Source organism: Cydia pomonella, chromosome 17 (assembly GCF_033807575.1).
Source record: "Cydia pomonella isolate Wapato2018A chromosome 17, ilCydPomo1, whole genome shotgun sequence".
NCBI classification, from domain to species: domain Eukaryota; kingdom Metazoa; phylum Arthropoda; class Insecta; order Lepidoptera; family Tortricidae; genus Cydia; species Cydia pomonella.
In genome coordinates, this window is record NC_084719.1 from 12558236 (window position 1) to 12580968 (window position 22733).

The 22733-nt window shown below is 35.1% G+C and overlaps 1 protein-coding gene across 1 annotated transcript in view; it reads left to right on the forward strand.

Annotated features, from left to right (window-relative positions):
- LOC133527148 (uncharacterized) overlaps positions 1 to 22733 on the forward strand; it is a 132665-nt gene that overhangs the window by 35255 nt on the left and 74677 nt on the right. The window contains exon 2 of the mRNA XM_061864043.1: positions 15479 to 15524. The gene's annotated coding sequence lies outside the window, so the exon portion shown is untranslated. The remainder of the gene's footprint in view (positions 1 to 15478; positions 15525 to 22733) is intronic.

Genomic DNA, 22733 nt, shown 5'->3' on the forward strand with positions numbered 1-22733 from the left:
TACGCTTAACTCGTTCGCATCTTTCCAGTAGACATCGCAAAGTTAAGAGAATCAAAGTTAATTTTTACGCTGCACTTTTACATTTGAATACTTGAGACTCAAATAAGAAAAACGTGATATGCTTATATATGTACCAAGGTCGTTAAATTTTCTTGCATTGTCCACAGAAGTGGCCTTTTCTTGAAATGTGCTTGACCTATTCATATATTACCTATATATTATTACCTCTTATATATTAATAGTTTCGACGCTATAGTTATGATTTTGGCAGGCTATGTACTTCAGAAATATGTATAATTGTATATTGATAAGTTTGTATCATAAACACCACAATCACACATATCAATATGTTTCCAAAGTACATAGCCTGCCAAAATCATAACTGGGCTTTATCTTCTGAAAAAGTTATGCACAAGTATTTATAGTACCATAAGACCATTTACTTAAATACCTTCAGAATATTTTACTTGCTATGTTTAAATAGTAGAAATAGTTTAAACAAACATGTCAATCTAAATATTTAAACTGTAATAATATAGTCGTCATTTAATTTAAATACCTCGTTATAGCCTGACATATTTCACGCCAACTGTACCCTTTTCGAGCCGAGAAATTGCAACTTCCCGACGGGTTATGTAATGTTAATATTACCGTCTGTCAGTTGTCTGGTTTTGCATTTAAATTGCCGTCGTGTGTGGGTGGTTTGTTTGAGGAGCTCTTGTTTGGATGTTTAAGCGATGTGACTATGAAGGGACAAGCAGAAACGTGAGGCAATTATAATCTTGTAAAAATAATAAATCGACGAAACTAAGTAGTTTCAGGGTCAGAAGACATACCAGAAATAACAAAAATCGAAATTTCGTTATCTGTCTCTTTATCGGTCTTGCAAATTCGAGCGGTAGAGGTCGACAGATAGGATAAATTTCAATTTCCGATATTCGCGGTAGGCCATAAAAATCTACTAGCCAACCTTAATAGAATTTTTTTACTAGATTAGACTAAGTACAGTCGAGATTAATGAAAACTGATCGCGAATAACTGACAGGCCGATATCGTGCGGCGAACTGGTAATCAATGGGCCCCTTTAGAGGGAATCGTTGTCAAGCATTGATCTTGACAATGATAATTCTGTAAGTTGTACTAAATATGGTTCATTCTCTGCTTGTACACAAGGCAATGTCATCAAAACGATATGAGTAAAATATCTTTATGTACCTATTCACTATTCAAAATCACGAGCATTAAACAACTAAATACGCTCCTGTTATGCAACTCCGATGCACTTAATTACATTGTAGATTGCAATATGGGCATTGTGAACGTGTAAGGATTGTCTCACCTGACGCAAGGTGGCTCGCATCTGGTTGCAACTGGACCAGGGCGTTGACCTCCACCTTGGGATGACGGATGGGACAGTCGGACAACATTTTTCGCATGCGTAGGGTTTTCAACGTTTCTTTACCTCACTTCAACGAGGCAGCTGCGACGACGGAAGCTTTGTGATTTTTTCAACCTTTATTTTTTTGACATACCTACATATCATGTACGTTTTATCAAAATGTATTACTTAAAGCTTCATTGGTTTTGTCTCTTAGTAATAAATCTCAAAGGGAAAAATTTATACTACTTACCTATCGGCATTTTTTTAAATAAAATATATGATATTTATAGACATTAATGAACAACCATGGTGTCCATGGGCGACGGTAATCGCTTACCATAAGGCGATCCGTCTGCTCGTTTGCCTCCTGTATCATAAAAAAAAACCCTTTAATTTTGTTTGACTGAGTAGATTTTAAAGATGATATCCTCTTCTTAAATAGTATTAAATTTTAAAGAGGTTGGGAACCACTAGGGTTATTTTGATAATATTGTCAGCACATTTAATATTTAGTATTTAAATATTATAACTTAGTTTTTATAAGAAACAACTTGCAATACCGAAGTTTATGAGCTAGTTCAAAGCGAACAATATTAGGCGTAGCGTTGTTTAGATAGTATCCGCCTTAATTTGCAGTGTTAAGGAGGCAAACTCGGAAAAGTAAGATCGTGGATGACACGAACTATATCGGTGAATATTACGTTGCTTTTGACGTTAAATACTGAATTTGTTGTTAGCATGTCATAAAATCTTTGTCTGTGTTAATTCCCAGCGCAGTGGCAATATATTTATACAAATCCTTTCCCACAAGCTTACTTATTTTGAGACTGCATGTTTAACGTCCAGATACAACTTAAAATACCTGTGACTGTAGCCGTTTATAATAGATTTAATATGTGATATGTATTTACTTTTCTAAATGTAATATCAGTGAAAGGGCGGTATACTAAATTGATAAATAAATTGTATACGTTTTCTAAAAAGATGGAGTAAACGTTGTCCCTGTATTTTTTGTAGATACACAAATAGGAACCCTACCGGAGGTTGCTAAGTTCTAGTTTCGTAAGGTCTCTAAACTTCTCTGACTTTATCCAGAGCTAACGCAAATCCCGTTCACGTATAAGTACCTACATAACATGTTATAGTAGCAGTGCGTTTAGAAATAATATAATAAATTGTGTACTATTAAATTATTATATTAATTATAATACTTATCTTAAAGTGTGATATTCGCTTGTCGGGTACAGTTTTATGGATGTCTGCCTTTTTGCAGGAAATCCGTTCTGCTTACGTGGTTTATTACTTCGACTGATTAACTGATCTACAGTGACACACGCTTAAAGATAATTGAAGTGTGCAAAAGAAAAGCCATCACTTAATTAAATGAACATATCATGAGTGTGAAAGAGGCAGACTACAAATGAAAAACCGGACCACTGTTCAGCTTCAATGCGTAAGGTTAGCGGACAAGAAAATACTAAAAGCTGTATTTAGTAGATAAGGTGGATGATTATGGGAGAGATTTTTTAATTTCGAGAAAGACTATTGTCAAGAACCTCGTTCTGAAAGCCTGTGTCCATCAGTAGGACATAGCATGTGCGTGATATGCGGTTATCACGCTGCTGTCGCATGTCGTTGCGAAGCGCGAAGCGACGAATTCGCGTGCGACGATGACCATTGACATATATATCTAAGGACGGGCCTTACGGGCAATTAGGATGGGGCCAGTACAGCGGTGTCACGCACACGAATTTGAGCCAATCGCGCAGTCTCACGCCACAACGCGATTTGTTGATGAGTTCGCATCAAACGCGCGATTGGTCGCAACTAGATGAGTTAGACTGACACCACTGAACTAGCACCATTCTTAGTGTCCGTAAGGCTCGTCCTTAGATATATGTCAATGACGATGATGATACGGTGGTTCTGTTTTCTCCGTAACTATATCCGAAGTTGCAATACATGACTAATAGCGTTTATGAACAAAAATCCGTACGGTACTATGGGGCTCGGTGTAAGAAGCGAGCCAATGTGTTATACTATGCGGTTTTTACATACATATATATGCTATATGTTAGTTCCTATAATTGGCTCGTGTCACTATTTATGTGGGCATTAGCGTATAAAAATAAATAAATAAATATCGAGATTCTACAGTACAAAGTAAAAAATATGAAGTGTGGAGTAGTGTGATAACCGCCATACATGTATAGAGGCTGGTAATGAAGTTTTCTTTTTAAGGTAACAATCTTAAATCATTATAATTAAATGTTAAAACGAATTAGACACGTGTCACTCCGACTAAGTTTAATGTCATCGTAAAATGGGTCACAATCACAACATCGTTTTATCGGTTTCGATTAGTACTATGCTGTCCTTTAACAAGCAATGCTCATTACCTACTTACGTCTTTATACCGGGTGTATTTTTAGCCGCATAATGGCTTATACATTTAGCTGCATACCTTAATAAGGTATGCAGCTAAATGTATAAGCCATACACCACCCCGGTAACAACGTGTCATGATTTAAACTGAAACGCGTTTACTTACTTTTATTATTTAGCTTGACGTTTCGAACTTGAGATTACGTTCGTGGTCACAGGCAGAGTGAGTGGCGGGAAATTGTAATAATATTTCTAAACTGCGTAGGTTTAAATTACGAGTAAAAATGTGCCATGATTTCAATGCAATAATAAAATTCCCCTATTCCTATTAAGGTCCCAAAAGATTCTCCAGGGCCAATGTAACACGGTAATGAGAATGAGTTATTTTACGAACACAAAACGAACTACCAGAATCGTTATCCGCGAAATAGAGGTTGGTGATAGTCTCGCCTTAACATTAAGCGCCACTTGCACCACCGCACTAACCCGTTAAACCGTTAACTCATTGTCAAATTGTACTGGTAACCATGGTAACTCCAGGTTGAACTGGTTAACCCCAGTTTAGTGGAATGGTGCAAGTGGCGCTAAGTGAGTCTAGCTTAAAAAATACTTTTCTTCGGAGTTGTGAATAATTGAGTGAAAAGACATTACTTGTTCATACCCTTATAGAATATTTCGCTTCTGCTGGCTTCGTATTTTGGCTCTGAGTTCGGATATTTCGCTTCGGCGGGCTTCGTGTAGTAATCGAAAGTGCCAAAGCTCTTTCTGGCTCTAAATTCGGACTAACTAGAACAACTAAATGGAGTTCGTTCTGGATCAGATGATTCTGAATCTATTAGGATAAAGTTTTAATGTAATTATATGTTTAGCCCGAGCATTTAGCCCCTTGGTCAATGCCACCCTGTAGAACTGACGTAACAAGCCCCCGGTTGACAGTACCTTGTCGATTAGAACTCATTGTAAAACTTCAAACCAGACCACATTTAAACAGCAATTTATGCTATATTGATGGAGGAAATTAACTCTTATCTCGATTGCTCAATATTACAGAGTTAAAATTCTAGTTTTATTTAAATAAACGCTAGTTTTTACGATCTAACTCACTGTTATCTAAATTCCAATATTGCCGCCTTTTATCATTTATTATTGAACGATTTGAAAGTGCCAAGTTTTGTCACTACTAGGTACATAATGGATTTTACTTACGTATTTTTAGTCAATTCCGAGAGAAATATTTCGGAGTACCTAAGGTGTCCATTTTCAAGCAATGAAAAGCACAATCGTACTTTGTGCATACATATAATTCGATTAAAGCTTTATCTCTTATCTCATTAACAAATGCATTAAGTATGGGGACTGTAGTCCAAATCATACTGTATAATGAGAGAAGGTATTTGCCTAGCATCAGGACGCACGCAGGTAGAAGCACCAGTCTAGCGATACCTAAGTATTTCGATTTAAAAAATATGATACTGTATCAATCACCGTACAAGAGGATACCTATCGGTGTTGGTAGCATATTTTAGGCAAAAGTAGGTTGTTTTTCTTCTTCTATCACGAGTTTCTATTAACGTCGAATAAAAATGCAGGAAATGAACCGTTAGGGTAACCACTTGGGTAAAATAAAAACCCATCCCAATTTTACAGCCGCCATCAAAAGGCTATTTTGTTCAGTCATAAATTAACAAATGACTTAATATGGGATTATAATTAAAACATGATTTCGGGCTAATTTTATGTCGTGCTTATATTATAGCTGGGTAATTTTTGTACAGATTAAAATGTAATAAACTTGTGTTAGCATAATTGTGTGTGCCTAACCCATTATCAAAACTTTAGCAACAAAGTGCATGAAACACACGACTATAAATGCTATAGTGACTATGATCCACACATAAAAAGGCAGAGAATGTGCTCGTATAATAACACTCTATGTCTGTCATTAGGGCTCAAACTCTTTAAATGCTTTTTTTCTTAGTTTAGCTGTAACAGTCATAGTTAAATTTGCATTTATACTATACATAATAATAATTTGCATTTATTTATACTATATAGAAAACACCCATCTATTAAGGGATTATGTGAGGGTAGAATAGAAACATAAGGATGTTAAGTTAGACATTGAAAAGTACCAGTCTGAAAATAAATTCGTTTTTCTATCTAATCTGCCGCTTTCACTCAAGTGTCCGGCGGTGAGGTCCTATAAAACGGAACATTATACGATCACAAATCACCCAAAAGGAGCAAGACATTAACAAACGTGTGAGCAATTAGAAGTTTATGAGCGAGTTTATGGAGGCGGCGCCTCTGGCAACGGAGGGGCAGTAAACTAAACGATCATTAACGCTCAGCGATATAGGTCAGTGATGGAAACCGAAGGCCGCAGAAAAAAAGCAGTGTCATCAAAACTACTGAAGTATAACGCTTACAGCTCAAGCAAACACAGGTGATAATTAATTTTTATTTGAATCAAATACCGCTATTTAGATCATAAAAATATGGAGTGAAGCTAAGAAAAAGCGTGCAAAGCAATTCGTTTTGAACGTTTTTTCGCGACTAAGTAAGCGGCGACTTCGTGGCAAGAGAGAAGGTACGCGATTTCAACCCGCACTTCTTGAGCATGTCTCCACAAATATACTAGATGAATACTTACATCAGGCATGTCTATCAAAAATCAGTAATGAGTGATGTTCGAGTGCGTGAAATAGGACATTTAACTGATGATGATCGTATAAAAACGAGGCGTGAATGGCGACCCCATTTCAATAAACATAATATAGTTAGACAACTTAACTGAGACATCTGTCTTCATATCCCATGTTGTCGCGCATATTGTCCGCTCATGACAATACTATGACAATACAGTGACAAGGCTTATGTACGGGTCACGATAAGTTATAATAGGAGGTGCTGGCTAACTTAACTAGTCACGTCGCCGTCGCAAATATAGGATTTTTCTAAGACAGAGAAATGTGTATTAAAACGTACCTTTTTTTTTAAAATTGCGTATCCGACATGGATATAAGATATACGCCATTCATAGAAACACAAACTACTTACTAGTACAGTCAGCATCAATAGTAGCATATGAAACAACGTGCCAAAAGTATGTGCCCCTCTAGAATATTTTTCCAATTAGAAAATCTAAACAGTCGCGTTCAAACGCTAAAGAAATAACGGTGCTCTTTCAATGAAATACCATTTCGGGAGAAAACGGTTTCCACTAACTACATACTAACAAATCGCATTGATTTTGACGTAGATCGCTTCAGAATAAGATATTCTAGGTTTATAAATTTTGCTCTATTTAATTTTTTTGTTGTTTTTGTTATTATAAATTTAAAAAAAAAGTAAAATTTAAACCTAGTTTTTCATTGTATCAATAACATACTACAAATAATGGAGAATGGAAAATATTTAGAAGTGGAAAAACATTTTTACTTTTTGTATGGACGAGTACTTTGTGAGCTCTTAATAATGACAGATACTTTTGACGCATAGTTTGATACCTACGCTACTTTTGATGGTGACTGTACTTTATAATAACCCATTGTGTGACAGATGAAGAGAAGATAAAACTACAACGAACTGAACGTACACTATTGTAGCAATTTTCACCCCTTAGACGACCCCATATCCAAAGCGGGAATAACGTGATATTTCTATGAGAACCTTGGTAATTATCTCGCGCTGGAGCAGTGTGAAACGTGATAATTAGGCGAGAAGCCTTTTATTGGTATCCACACATTATACGGGTATTTGATTACCGCGTCGACAGTCCACAAATCCTAGTGAAGATGCCGTTTAAATACAACAATAGCGGAGATATTGTAGTGATCTTGACAAAGAACATGTTAATGACAGAATTTCGGCTCAAATCTTGACGATTGGAAATTGAAATTAAGTATTGAACGTATTTAAGCCAGTTAGTTAAGTATCATTTTAATCTAAAATTAATTCAATCAATAAATTTCAGGGAGGTACCTAACTCACCCGTTAGGTTAGTTTAACCGCTAACAAGACACAACGTTTTGCTAGTAAGATAATTTAACTGAAAGAAGACAAATAATTGTATTTACTGTTAAATCATGATAATCAACTATATCTATACTTAACAAATAAGTAAAGAAAACTGTAGGTAATGTAATAGGTTTTACAGTTCTTCAAACTATTTCAAAAATGACTTTGTTGTAGTAAAATAATCTCTAAGTATTAATTTATAAGTTCTCACACAATTTAATTATTAAATACAAATTAAAACAAGTAAATTACAACAGTACGAGCCTAATACAAGAAAAATAAAATTTCACAACTAATAATACAACCCGAATAGTGGCAAATGGCATTACCTAAATTGAACATCTGTAGAATTAATAACACAATACCGGTACAGTGAACTGCGAAATTGCATGGAGAAATTATGAATGAATTCATTGATAAAGTCGCCATGCAAGTGCAAGTCGTATAAGTAATTAAGTATACGACTGATGGTACATAACTTGTACACGTTCATACTGACCTTAGGCAGGTTAGGGAAGTGTTTCACCGCCGATGATTACTTGATTGGAGGACAAGTACACATTTCTACTCCGCGCTAGTATTTTCCCAAGTCGGGCGGACCTAATGCGATCACCTCAGCGAATCAATCTTCATGGAGGCATATTCAGATATGAGAAATATGATACTAACATCGTATCTAACTCCGTGCGCCTCGCTCGCAATTTACGAGTAAATTGTTGGAAATGGACTTCCTAAGATGAATACGAGTATCATGTTGATATCACAATTCTAAAATATAAATATGTCTCATGGCTAAGGCTGTTTCGATTTGAATCACTGTTGTTACACTTAAATCTGGTCAGTTCCAGTATGTTTCTCAATAAGGCTAAGTTTACACGGGCTTAATACTTGCTATAATTAGTACTTACTCATAAATATACAAAAATATTTTATATAACTATTATTTTAGGTATATTACTCGCATAGTAATATGTTTCTGACGACCGATCTGGCCTAATGGGTATGGGTAGTGACCCAGCCTATGAAGCCGATGGTCTAATCCCGGTAAGGACATTTATTTGTGTGTTGAACACAGATATTTATTTTGTTCCTGATGAGTCATGGGTGTTTTCATAAGTAATAAGTATTTAGCTTTATACGTATGTATATCCTCGCCTAGTACCCATGGTACATAAGCAAAGCTTGCTTAGTTTGAGATTAGGTCGATCTGTGTAAGATTGTACCCAAATATTTATAAGAAGAAGATTATAAATAGTTTTTTTTATTTCTGATTGTTTAAACATAAAAAAGCCAACTACTCTAAGTTCTACCTGACACTAAATAATGCTGGTGCAATAAACTCAGCGGACCTTATTTTTTACAGTTTTAATTTACATGCATTACATTATTATGGATTTCTTACATCATATCATAGTGGTTTTGCACCCTCGGTACTTTTCTTTATACATATACTTACTTATGCATTTAAATTATTTCTGTCTCTATATATTCGGTTCTTTATATCTGAGAATCGTGAGCATATAACGACTTTTTGTATATTATGATTTGCTTTCATTGACTCTTATTCATGGTTTTCTATACCAAATCATAAAATTAGTACTTAGCATTATTCACTAGTGTCCGACCGAAGTTTCGGTTTCGGTTTCGGCAGGTTTCGGCATAAAAATCGTGTTTCGGCCGAAGGTTCGGTTTCGGCGCAAAAACTGCCGAATCTTTCGGTCGCACCGAAACTTATGACGTTGTACTTTCGTATCAATTTTTTTACAGTAAGTAAAGACTGTTCAATTTACTAAGCGGACACCCAAAATGGTATATCCATTAGTTGGTCTAGAAACGTTTATGTTTATAAACGTAATGAAACGGAACCCAACGATATAGAAGAGAGAATATAATGTAAATCAATTTATGAAATTTTTGAAATATACTCAGATGCGCCGCATTTTTGACGCATTTGGAGAATTTGCAAATCACATTCGTTTAAATTATTCTTAGCTTTTCGCCTATCATTTCTTAAGTTCACTTGTACAATGGCCCAGTAGCTACTCACCACTCTTTTTTTAATTAATTAGCTCCACAATCTGACCAGCATAGTGCGGCACTTGGCAAATCAGGCCAAAACAAAGCAGGAATACTAATATGCTTCTGATGGATGGTAACTATTAATCGTTTTTCGTTTCATTATTTTATGTCAATTCGCTACCAATAAGTTCCTTTTGCAAAATAGAATGCACTTTTTAGGCCACTGGAATAAACTGGTTGTCAGGCATGAACTTTCTTCCTGAATTTATCTTTTTCATTTCTCATGCTCTGAAAGAGGATCACTGTTGTCCTATGAAGTGTGCGGAAACGTATCACTTTCTTATCGGTTTTTGGCGGAGCCGTTTGTTTGATATAATTATTGAAAGTCATAATGTAACGATTGTCAGATTATTATTAGTTATAATTCTGAAACCGATAACTTTTCAGGATTTTCGTAAGGTTATCCTATGGATGGGTTAGGTTAGGTTAGGTTTGTTTTATGGCAATCCTGAAAAAACACACGTTTCTGAGAAAAAGCAAATAATGACTAACGAAAATGCGGACAAACAATACATTATGACTAAAACTTTATGGAAAACAATAGAGACCCTATTTTTAGATTTTAGGTAACTTCTGGGCTGTGATTTTGTAAAATCTTCAATTCTATGTTACTCTCCAAATCTTTTAAATATTTGATTTGCGTTTGAGTTTAGCAGTGAATACTTGCCAGTTCACCATGATTGCACAGCTAATTTGCAATGTTCTACATTAATTCGATGCATTTGGGAAAACATTTGACTATTGAGGAACAAATATGAAGCAATTTATGAATAAGAGCTTGTTGCGAGCTGTACGTCAATTGTTTTTAAATTAACAGATTAAAAGAGGTGTATGAGTGTCCACTCAGTAAATTGAACAGGCCTTATTGAAGCTTGGTTGATTGTGACTTTAAAAATTAGAAAAGATACATTTTATTTTGGCGTTTTTTTACTAAACTTTTTTTTGTACCACCTATGCGAATTATAGGTACTTTTTCATGGGTAACGGTCCAACAAGTTTCAGTTTTGGTTTCGGCCGAAACTAGAACCAAAACCTAACCTTTGGTTTCGATTTTGGCAAAAAAACATGTTTCGGTCAGACACTATTATTCACCAAGCCCATATAAACCAGGCGTGAATTGTTCGTATTCACCTATCTCAATGACGATTCAATTTCCACGAGTCTTGAAGAAATTGTTGCTGCTATTAAGGTCCAGCCTGGGAAAGGTTAATCCAAGTTCAATATGCTGTAATTCTGTTGCAAAATCTGGTGCATGCCAGTATTCGGCGAAGGTGATTGAGCAATCCACCCGAATCAATCTTCATAAAAATAGAAGAAGAATGCGCGTGGTGACACCCGTGGACAATTTCATTTTCATCACACTAATGCTCGTAAACAGTGTTATTGTATGCCAGCATAATGAAATGGATTGGGCTTATGCCCACGAGCGTAATAGATTTTTTAAATTTCATTATGCCCATGGGAATAATAGTTTTTTATATTATCTACTCAATTTCTACGAAAGGAGGTAAGTATAAATGAGTTTTACTTTGTAAAAATATTTAATTTTATTAATTTAATAGCTGTTTAAAATATTTTTACACAATATTCAGTCGTGTCTGAATGCCGGATGGATATGTGCCTTTGATGCCTAACCTGTCAACAATGACGAATGTTTGAAATGTCACCGTATTTAAGAATTATTTCGCTTAAAAATTCGTTTTTTCCTCACAGGTGTGATGAAGGACATTATGTGTGCCGCGGGCGGTACAAATATTAAGTAAGAATTTTGTAAATTTTTGTTTACCGTCCTTAATACACAATGTACTATTACAAGATTTGAAGATATGTATTTATATATTATCTATAGTTTCTGTCCTGCGTAAAATTATCATAATTATTGATAAAAACTAGCCTATTTCCATCCCCGGATCTCAAACTAATTCCATACTAAATTTCACCTTAATCGGTTCAGCGATTTAAGCGTGAAAAGGTAACAGACAGACAGACTGAGCTTAAAATTTCTAACATTTACAATACTTAAAGTAACAATGAATAAATAAATAAGACTAGCTCCTACAAAAGCCGCTCACGATATCAACATGAAACAGTAGAAGCAATTAGAAAATCACTCTGCCTTTTGACAGATAAATTGAATCGTGCCTGCCATCCGACCCTTTACTTTAGGCCTTCAAGACTCGCATCCAGATTATTTATATTGGCCATATACCGTAATTAATTTATAGCTAACACTTCTTAGTTACATTGATAGTAATCTAAAGTTACGATAAATGTACATTCCAGCAAAACTTGCTTTAGTTAAATGGCCAACAGAGATATAAATAGGTTTTCAACTATGTAGGTGCAAATTTTATAACATGGAACACTTCCTTCTTCCTTCCGTGCCTCTTCCCATTATTTGGGGTGCCGACCTTCCTCGTTCTCAAGCGCCAGGTCGGTCGATCACGGGTTGTCTCTTTCTTCAACTGGGTCTGTCTCAAATCCTCTCTTATTGTCCTTTAGTGCAAGGGCTTCCCTCGCGACATGGTCTTTGTCGCGTCTCATGATATGCCCATACCATCTCAAGCGGGATTCCTGAATATGTAGACACAAAGTATGTTATTATATATGATGGATTATAATCACGCGGTGTGTTATGTAATATGTATTGAAAATTTGCCATGTGCCATCAAAAGTGGATCGTGTCACATGATATTGCAAGTAATGCTAGGATGCCACCATGTGAGCAATCTTACAATTGAACATAAAATAACATATGTAACATTATAGGTATTGTTTAGCTATATTTTTTAAATTGAAATACTGCCTATATATTGCAGCTTATACTTTACATATTTTTCGTTACACTTGCAAATAGTTAACTACTTTTCAAATCTGGTGTTTAATATAGCAATCATAGACTCAGTCACTTTTGTGGACAATTCAATAAAAATTAACGATCGGATACAAATATACCATGTTTTCCTTATTAGAGTCTCAAGTACTGAAAAAATTTATCCCGCATAAAAAATGATTGACCGCATGAATGCTTTGATTTTGCTTAACATTGGGATGTCAATTGAAATATGTACCTATGACCCTAAAACGATAACGAAATCGACGAAACTGAATTATTTTTTCAAATTGTAATCAAGTACGAGAAAACAAATCTTAATATAAATTATATCTGTTCATGTATGTTTGCACTCGTATTCCCAAGTTTATTCCGGAATTATTTGCACTTGCAGTGCTTTACATTACTGGTACTTGATGATTGATAAATTTATCGTTTATCGTAAAACTAAATTCATCAAGCACGATGCCATAAATAGTAGATAAAGCACATATTTAAATGCACGCATATCGTGAGAAATAAAACGCATAACACATAAGTTCCATTACCGTAGGAAAACAACGTTATTACATTGAAGCAAGCGTCGACTGCCACCCATGACGAATTCCGGACTCCCAGTCATAAAAATGACCCACAACAATGCATTATTTACCATTATATATCGGCAACGCGACAGAACAACTAATTACAAACACAAACATCTGAGAACGTAGGTGTAAAAAGTACGGTCGGGCTGAAGAGTTGTTTGACGGTATATCCGAAAAACTACCTCCGAGTGCAACAATCAAATTGTGTGAACCAATATTGACCCTTGCGTAAGCTCCGCTTTCCCACGGTGTCCTGACGAATCTTCTCAGAGAAATAAAACTACGCTTGTCGAATATAACACTACAGGGCGCCTGCCTTACACAAACAAATTGAAGCACAAATATTGATACTGATTATTCAGTTACTCGACGTAACCCTTGGACTACAATGGCGGCTTTTAGGCCACAAAAGACGTGGTAATTGGATTGGATTTTTGTGTAATCGTTGTTCACTTTTGATCCTTCACTAACGACTTAACAAACTAAGCCTTGCAGGCCGTAGTCAAAGCGTACTCGTTCTGATATTGGATAACATGCTGTTCAGTTTGAGTGGCTCCTACGTCTTTATAATCATGTCAACATAATGATGCTCGTATGAATTGCAATGACATTGTAATAGTACTTGTACCGACACTGTTGGGAGTCTAAATCTACCGCAGCACAGATATTTTATCCTTAGATTTATGAATGCATTACACTCGACGGTAGTATTAAGTGTAATTATCACAAATCATAATGTTTGGTTTGTATTTACGGCCGCGTTTACTCAGTCAAGGAGTGATATTTCGTGAATAGAGACGCTCGTGTATTTGCAAACTAATTTCAATTCATTGCGTTTGATATTAACATCGGAAATTCTGCCAGAAATTTCAGCTTTATCCAGCACGTGTAGGAGCTGATTATTGGATTATGCATTTAATTTTAATGGACATAAAGTTTGAATTATAAATAAGATAGCACTTTGAATTACTGGTGAACTTATGGGTGCTCCTGCTGCGTTGTTTGTTAGGGTTGTCAGTGAAATCATTTGAATTGATCAGAATATGGTAAGAAGCAGGCGTTTCTGCGAATGTTCACGGTGTTCATTGAAACATCGGCCTGCTTTAGACAAAGACCTTATTAATATTGTGTAACGTTCCGTACTGGGTGTTGGTTTAATTCGGAATGTGAATTTCAGATTTGATGGTCGTATATAACAGCTAGTTTTAGATATCCGTCAACATTCACAAATGTCTAAAAATAGTTTGATATTTCTTAAGTAGTTCCTTAAGTATTGTCGATCTATGAGGAGTTCCCGTTATATCGTATCATCCTCGACACGAATTTAGGCTTTCGATTGGTTAACCTATTGGTCTATACAATGATCCTTCTCCTGATCCTTGGTACAATTTGTCAGTAAGCTGTAAAATAATGTTTGTTATCAAAATCATGACATTTTGTTAATAATATGTGCATATCGCTCGTACAGTCAGCAACAAAAGTAGTGGATCAGACTACACGTCAAAAGTATGGAGGTTCTCTAATTGCTTAACAAAAAAACTTGGTAAACTTGTATGTAAACTTACCTTTTACTTAAGTCCGTTTATTTTAAGTATGTTTTAGTGAGAGCGTTTAAGGAAGGAAGTGTTCATATCAATAATATATGTACCTAACAATTAAACCTATTATCCTGTCGCATACTTCTGTTGTTTCTCCAAAAAAAAAATTAATAAAAAAAAGAGATATGTCGCTATATGCCGAACAATTACGTTGAAACAGATACTTTTTCATGAACTGTAGAGATATACTTATCTATGTTTTTAAAAGTATTCCAAGGAGGCAGATACTTTTGGTGCGTTCTTTCATCCGCTACTATTGATGCTGAATGTACATATATTTGCGTGAGCGAGACGCACGGGCGCACGCATTTTGACATCAAATTGATCGAATTGGCCTCGCTGTCTTTGAAATAGGTACTTGAGCTAGATGACCAGTAGTTTTACTATTACAACGAGACAGTCATGCATAATAAACAATAGTTTTCGTGTAATCAATGGCTTGCAAAGTCGACAACATTTTGTATATTGTTTTGTTTTGTACTTTCATCTTACATTCTACTTTTTCCTATATAACGCGATGAAATACACACATATATATTGTTAACGAAAACGGAACTGATATATATGTTTTTAATAGTAGTTTATTTTATTTCAGATACGTCTCACACGCCTGACCGCTTAAGGAGTTCAAAATTGTCAAGGTATGTTAAATAGTAGATACAAAGTACGTAAACGTAGATAAAGTAAGAAAACTCAGTCGACTCTGTGGATAATGCTAAGGTATCGGACCCATGTAAAGGCCACCTTATTTATTTTTAGACTCAAAATGGAACTATGAATTTTAAGAAACAAATAACAAAATTGATTAATTATTTATTGAATCATTGACGCATTAATAGTATTTTTGGCTTAGAAAACAAAGCTTTGCAAAGTGGGCTTTGTTAGACAATGGGCCTTACATGAGCCAGATACATGACTGTCGTAAAAGGAAAAGTGATTTAGAGATTATTAGCAAAGCTTTGAGCATCTTAGTTGGTTCACTAGCAACTGGGTTGGTATACCAGCGCCCAGTAGAGTAAGCCGCGGGTTTTATGTCACTTTAAGCGCTGATTGCCTTGCCTTCTGCGCCTATACATATTATATGCGTACCTACGAGTATTAGTAGGTATTATAATCGTTAAGAGAAGTAAAATAACTTTCAACAATTGGCCGTTTACTGCTATCGCCGTTCACTTGACGTTTAGAACTGATAATAATGACATTTTGATGAACATACATTTCTTGATGCTCAATAAAACTGATTTAAAAGCCATAAAATTTGTTTAGATATTGCATTTCTTATTTGAAATCGTTAACATTTGCAATTGGTTGATGGTCATTGACATGTCTCGCCATTCTAAATCACACTTCACTTGCATGTCTCTTTTCAAGATTTGTTTGAAAATTGATAGGTACTCCGCATTATTACTCAAACCTTGCCTTATTATTCCTTGCCATAACCAAGCAACATGTCATGTCAGTATATGCTACGATGTATATGAATTTAAGCGGAAACGTATACTGGTGAAGTTTAGAGTCTAAACTTTAGACGAGGACGATCCGAGAGACTATTTATAATACAATATGTAAAGTCAGACCAAGCTAAGTTGGCAACGATTTTGATAGCCCAGTCTGTGCAAGTATTAAGTAAACGTCATAATTTCATAGGAGTTTGACGCTTAAAATAACACTTGCACTGTCTGAGCTGTCAAAAATCGCTGCCAACTTATCTTCGTCTGAATCTAGTATTTAACCATTACCTAGAGCTATATGGGTACCTATGTACCTGCCTACTACTTAGTTACCAAGGTAAGTTAGGTATCACAAAATACCGACAACACAGTTGTAATTAGTATAGATATTGCACCAGTTTCTTTGTCACTTCCTAATTGTTTCATGCCTGTTTTACAAGATTTATAATCAAAACTGACATCTTTCAAGTCGTGGACGCCTCAATTATCCTCATACTGAGCGTGACCAGAGACAAATGATATACGAGCCAACAATCAATAATGGTTTAAATTTATGGTCTAGTTATTTAAAATTCAACTTTAATGCATTTACAGAAAGCTTAAATTTGAAAGCACCTGATGAAATCACGTAAGCTCTTTTTCTTTGAACGAGTGAAATGACAACTCACACGCGTCCGCGTTAATTCATCATTCTTTTGTTTTCACCGGATCCATTATTCAATAATGAAAACTGACAAACACCTTACTGCTATCGTTTTATGGTTTAGTTTTGCATATTTTCTCATCGTGTTAATTCGGTTTCAGATGGGCTTTCGTTACATTTCAATTTGGATAAAAAGACGGTTTCAACGTCACTCACTGTGTTGTGACGATCATGTCACTCAACGTTTAAGATGGTTTTTCATTCATAAAAACTGATGTTGAACATGACGGGAGCTTTTGTTGGGCTTCGTTTGATGTTCCGAAATAACTGATTAATTTAGGATGTCGTGGGTTTGTCATTCTGTATATTTCATGAGCCGAATTCTTTAAAGCACCTATATTCAGTTTGATGTTAGATGAACCTCAAATTTATGTATAATGTATATCTATTATTTTAACGCAAAGTGTCATTCGATTCATTTTAATTGGTGATAGTGGCAAGTTTCAATGTAAAAAGCTGTAACGGCTGACAGCCACTTTTTTCCGAAACTGTAAAAAATATACTGTTGAAACTTGGTAAATAGATGTATTCTGTGAACCGCATTAAGATTTTCACCCAAAAATAGAAACAAAATACATTTTGGGGGTTCTCCATACTTAGAACTGAACCTCAATTTATTTATTTTTCATCAAACCCATACGTGTGGGGTATCTATGGATAGGTCTTCATAAATGATATTGAGGTTTCTAATATCATTTATTTCTAAACTGAATAGTTTGCGCGAGAGACAGTTCCAAAGTGGTAAAATGTGTGTGTGTGTGCGCCCCTCCCCCCCCCCCCCCTTTTACTTCTAAAATAAGAGAATGATAAAACTAAAATTTATATATGATGTACATTATCATGCAAACTTCCACCAAAAATTGGTTTGAACGAGATCTAGTAAGTAGTTTTTTTTAATACGTCATAAATGGTACGGAACCCTTCATGGGCGAGTCCGACTCACACTTGGCCGTTTTTTAATTTTTTATTTCTGTTAACGACAGCCAACTTGGCAATGATTTAAAAAATTGTTTTAGTTGAATATCGTACCATATCTTTTTATACTACGTCGGTGGCAAACAAGCATATGGCCCGCCTGGTGGTAAGCAGCTACCATAGCCTATGGACGCCTTCAACTCCGGAGAAGTTACATGCGCGTTGTCGACCCTAACGCTCCGCACCCTCATTGAGCTCTGGCAACCAACAAATGTATCAAGATAACATTTAATTTATATAATAAATAATAACAAATAATTATTTCATTTATATCGTTTCATAATATATTTTTGACGTAATAAAACGTAATGGCGAAATAAAAAATATATAATGTTTTTGGTCTCTTTGGTTTGGATTATAGATTATGGTCACAAATAAATTAATAAAAAAAAGTTGGAAAAGTGAAAAGCACTAATTATTACCAACTGGTTTTTGCGAACGCTAAACAGCTACCTGAAGTAGCACTTTTTGAGCAACTGTATTAAAATTAAAAAACACTTTATTGTAAGAAACAAGTTTAGATTACAGTAGATATTATAGATACCTACTTATATGAGTTTTCATTGCCCTGCACTTTGTATGCCTACCCTCGTAATGAAAACTCTTTCAAGATACTTCTTATCTATTTATCTGTTATCTTAACCAATCCTTAAAAGGCGCCGTCGGCAGCTAATTGAAGACAGCAACCAAAACATCATGTTAAAGCTGTGTAACATTGTAAAGCCATAAACGACACATTTTAATCAAAATTTTATTAAACTTATGACTATTCGAAAGTGAACGGTGTGTTAAATAATATACGTGATTGGCTAGATAAGATTTATGGTCACTTAGATACGATCTTGATCTATGATGGAAATGATTTGTCAGTAGTATTAAAAACAGTAATAAATATGTATTAATAGCATCGTCGACAACAGGTAGACTTTTCGAAATTATCTTTATAAAAAAAAAATTTACTGACTTACTTTACTTTACTTTTTTTTTAAGAGTGTCAAGACATCATCAAGAGTGTGAATTTTCTTTCTTTGATTTTGGGATTCTGCATGTGGTCATAAGAGTACAGGCGAATTTATACACGCTCTGCGGCACTGGATCGAAAGACCTGATACAAAGTATGGTTAATTATGGATCAATTACACTAAGAGTGCAAAAATAAGGTACCTTATACTTTTTCTCCAAATCACTTTCTTACAGAAATAACGGTTCTTCATAACAAATCAGCAATATCGTAGGTATTTCAGTCGTTTGGAAAAGGCATTATCGATAATTTTAAATGTCCATTCATTAAAAAGCAAGTGCGCTAATTCTTGACGTCAACATTTCTTTAAGTTTAACGCTCCTATTGAAGTGAATTGGTCCTAATGTTTCCACTGCTCTCACTTAATGAAACAAAGTTATCTATGCGGATGAAAATGTGCTCTCCTTTTTATTTTGAACCTTATTGCTGTTTAACATTAGGTTGCTAATGAATTCTGAGGGGGTTGTAAATTTTGCATGTACTTTCATTACCTAGTTCACTGTCACTGACTTTTGTGACAATGCCCGTCATCAATTGCCAATGTCACTGCGTTGACTAGGTGCGTTGTTAGATGTTGTTTATGAGAATGAGTTATGAAAAGACTCTCTCTAGATACGTTAAGGCGAAGTTGAGATACATATTTTGGAAAACAAATGCAATACCATATAATTTTACTGGACTCAACAATTACGAATCATGAGCCTTATAACGATACATTCTCTTTCTTCGTTATGATTGTTAAATTTAGGTAACACCTATAACTTTCTATGTAATACTCAACTACTTGCAGACTTCGTATAATCCTAAATTATGCTAATACAAAGCAGCAGACGTTTATAAACGTGGCGCCTTCATATGAATAAAATGCAATAGACATCATTTACTTAGTTTCCACACTACTACTTTAACAATAAAATGCCCTAAGAACCTGCTAAACTCATTATAGTTACTCCTGTTTACATAGAATAGGAGCATACTATTAACGTGATTTGAAACGGATAACTATAGTCTGCGCAATTATGCGTTACAGTCTAAAAAGGCATAAGTATGTCGAGAGCATGTAGTAAGAATATGCCTTTTATATGTTAAACAGTTAAGATTACAGCGTAATTGCTCTCGTAAACTAAGCCGAGAATTGTTGTGTGTCGACAATTTAAATGTTAAACTCAGATTTTTATCAGTTTGAAAGGTATTTAGCCGGTAAACGAGTGGTTAATCGTGTGATTTTAATAATTAAGGCAGATTAACTTGTATACTTTTTATTGGTGGTGTGCGAAGTGATCATGAGTGTGTATATGTATGTGGCACTGTCTTTGAAAATAGGTTTTTGCAATCAAGCAACCACCCGTCGCATAAAAAGTAGCCTGCCTCCTCTGGAATGGTAGAAATCAGTTTACAGTGACTCCACCCGCATCAACGCAGCATTGTTTCTTAATACCTACGTTCCGTAGTTGAAAACCAGCATCCAGAAAATTCATTTTTATTGATGGGTAAAACTGAAGCATATACATATACAATTTGTTTTTAAATTTTAACTATAATATAGTTCAAAGATTATTAAGCATTGTTTAAAAAAAATATTATTCAGTGATGGCAAATACATGCGGAACATAATATGTGACAAATATCCACCACTAATAGCTCTTATCATCGCAATTATTAGTATGTTTTCGCACATTTTCGGCGTTGCCTCAGTAAATTTCTGTTTGATGGTCGATTTACCCTGTTTAAATTTCATCAGTTTGTTAGCATAGACACGTTATTTTAGATAGCCCCACAGAAATAAGTTGCAAAATTTGGGGAATTTGGATGCCAATCACTGTAACTGTTTCTCGAAATTAATCGAGTGAACGTGTTTCAAACAATACAAACATTTGAGAAACGATTGCTTGCTGCTAGAGGCAAACATTTGGCAGACATTATATTCCATATACAATTGCCAACCCTAAATAACATATTTATGAAAAAATATTAAGTATTTTTTGCACTTAATATAGTAAAAATTTAAAAACAAATTGTATACTTCTTATTTGCCCATCCTGTAAGATACCTAAAGTACTTATAGAAATATAGAACACGATGATTGATTTTCACGTAAAAACTGATTAACCTATAACACTTAAATAATAATTTTACGCGTGTGGCCTGTTTACACGCTATGATTAATGTTCAATATTACTTGCGCGCCAATTTAATCACGTTTGCTAATTTAAGCATTAAATGAAACGGCGAGCCACTAGATTAAGCGATCGATTAGATAAGTGGTTATATTGATTTTTAATCAATTCGTACTCTAGTTATTTGTACCTAGATATCTGTAGGAGAACATTTTTCTGATATTTATTGATACCTAATGTAAACTTTGAAATTCGTACATTACCATAATAGATATGTCGTGTGCTCGTGAGTGTTGTGTGTATATCGTCTGAGTGATTGCTTAATTACTTAACTAACGTAAAAGTGTATTAACAAGAATTGGTAGTTAATACTTAATACATACTCGTACTATTTAGTTATGTAACTATATTCACAGAAGAAGTCGCGGACAGAAGCTAGTATTATAAATAAGTACTCTTAATATTTTAAACTCTTTAGCCCCAATCAAAGCAAATTATTCATTAACTAATAAACAAGAAGTCATTAGTAGAAAACTAATTTAGAAATGCTAATTTTATTGTTGACCTGACGTGTTTATGGCGTAATACTGGGTACATTAAGGTATCTAAAAGGGCATGTGCCTGCCAATCCTCACTCGTAATTTGCGTTATTGCTCTGAAATTACGGTCTGACGACACGGCAGCCTAGCCAACTGAAGGTTCGAAACGGGAGGGCAAATATTTGTGTAACATGGTAATGACCTAACGATTACCGAACCGAAACCGAATAACCGAACGAATATTTTATGAATTACATGAAGCCGCCGCCAAAACGCCGTGGAAAAACGAACTCTTTTTGTATGGAAAATCACGTGGTACCCTCTTAAGATACGTAAATGAATGGTTGATGTACACTCTGCAGTAGGAGTGGCTAAGCGAGTCGGCTGTCCATATAAAATAATCTGCACACACTCTTTCTCAAAACAACAATAAAAGTTGTCTTCAGATAATTTTGAATAAGTCATCTGCTTGCCTACTTCTGCTGCTAAATGTACATTCAAGTGTATAAAATATAATTGCATACAACATACTCCTAGCCTAGCTATGGGACATATTTTTGAGTAAGTGCACCCATATTTTTACGCTTGACTGTACATATATAATAGTTATAGAGAGAATACTTATGTTTTATACTTATCCATACCGCACGAAGCGCGCAACCACATATTCAATTTCGCTTCTTATTTTTATGTCGGCTCCCGATAAAAACAAATCGGTTTATTACGGTCCGGGGGCGACGACATAATTTATCGGCCGACCACCGGCGGCGCTACATATTGTATCAGTTATTTTTGTGCGGACCATATCGTGTTATAGTTAAGCCTCCGTGGCTTTGGGATTACGTAGGGGTTGCAAGCGAATATAATAATTCATGAGATAAAGTCAGATCAAGCAAAATTGGCAACGATTTTGATAGCCCAGCCTGTGGAAGTGTTAAGTAAACGTCATAATTTCATAGAACTTTGACGTTTAAAATAACACTTTCACTGGCTGGATTGTCAAAACCATTGCCAAATTATCTGGGCTCAAAAATAAAAATGCTA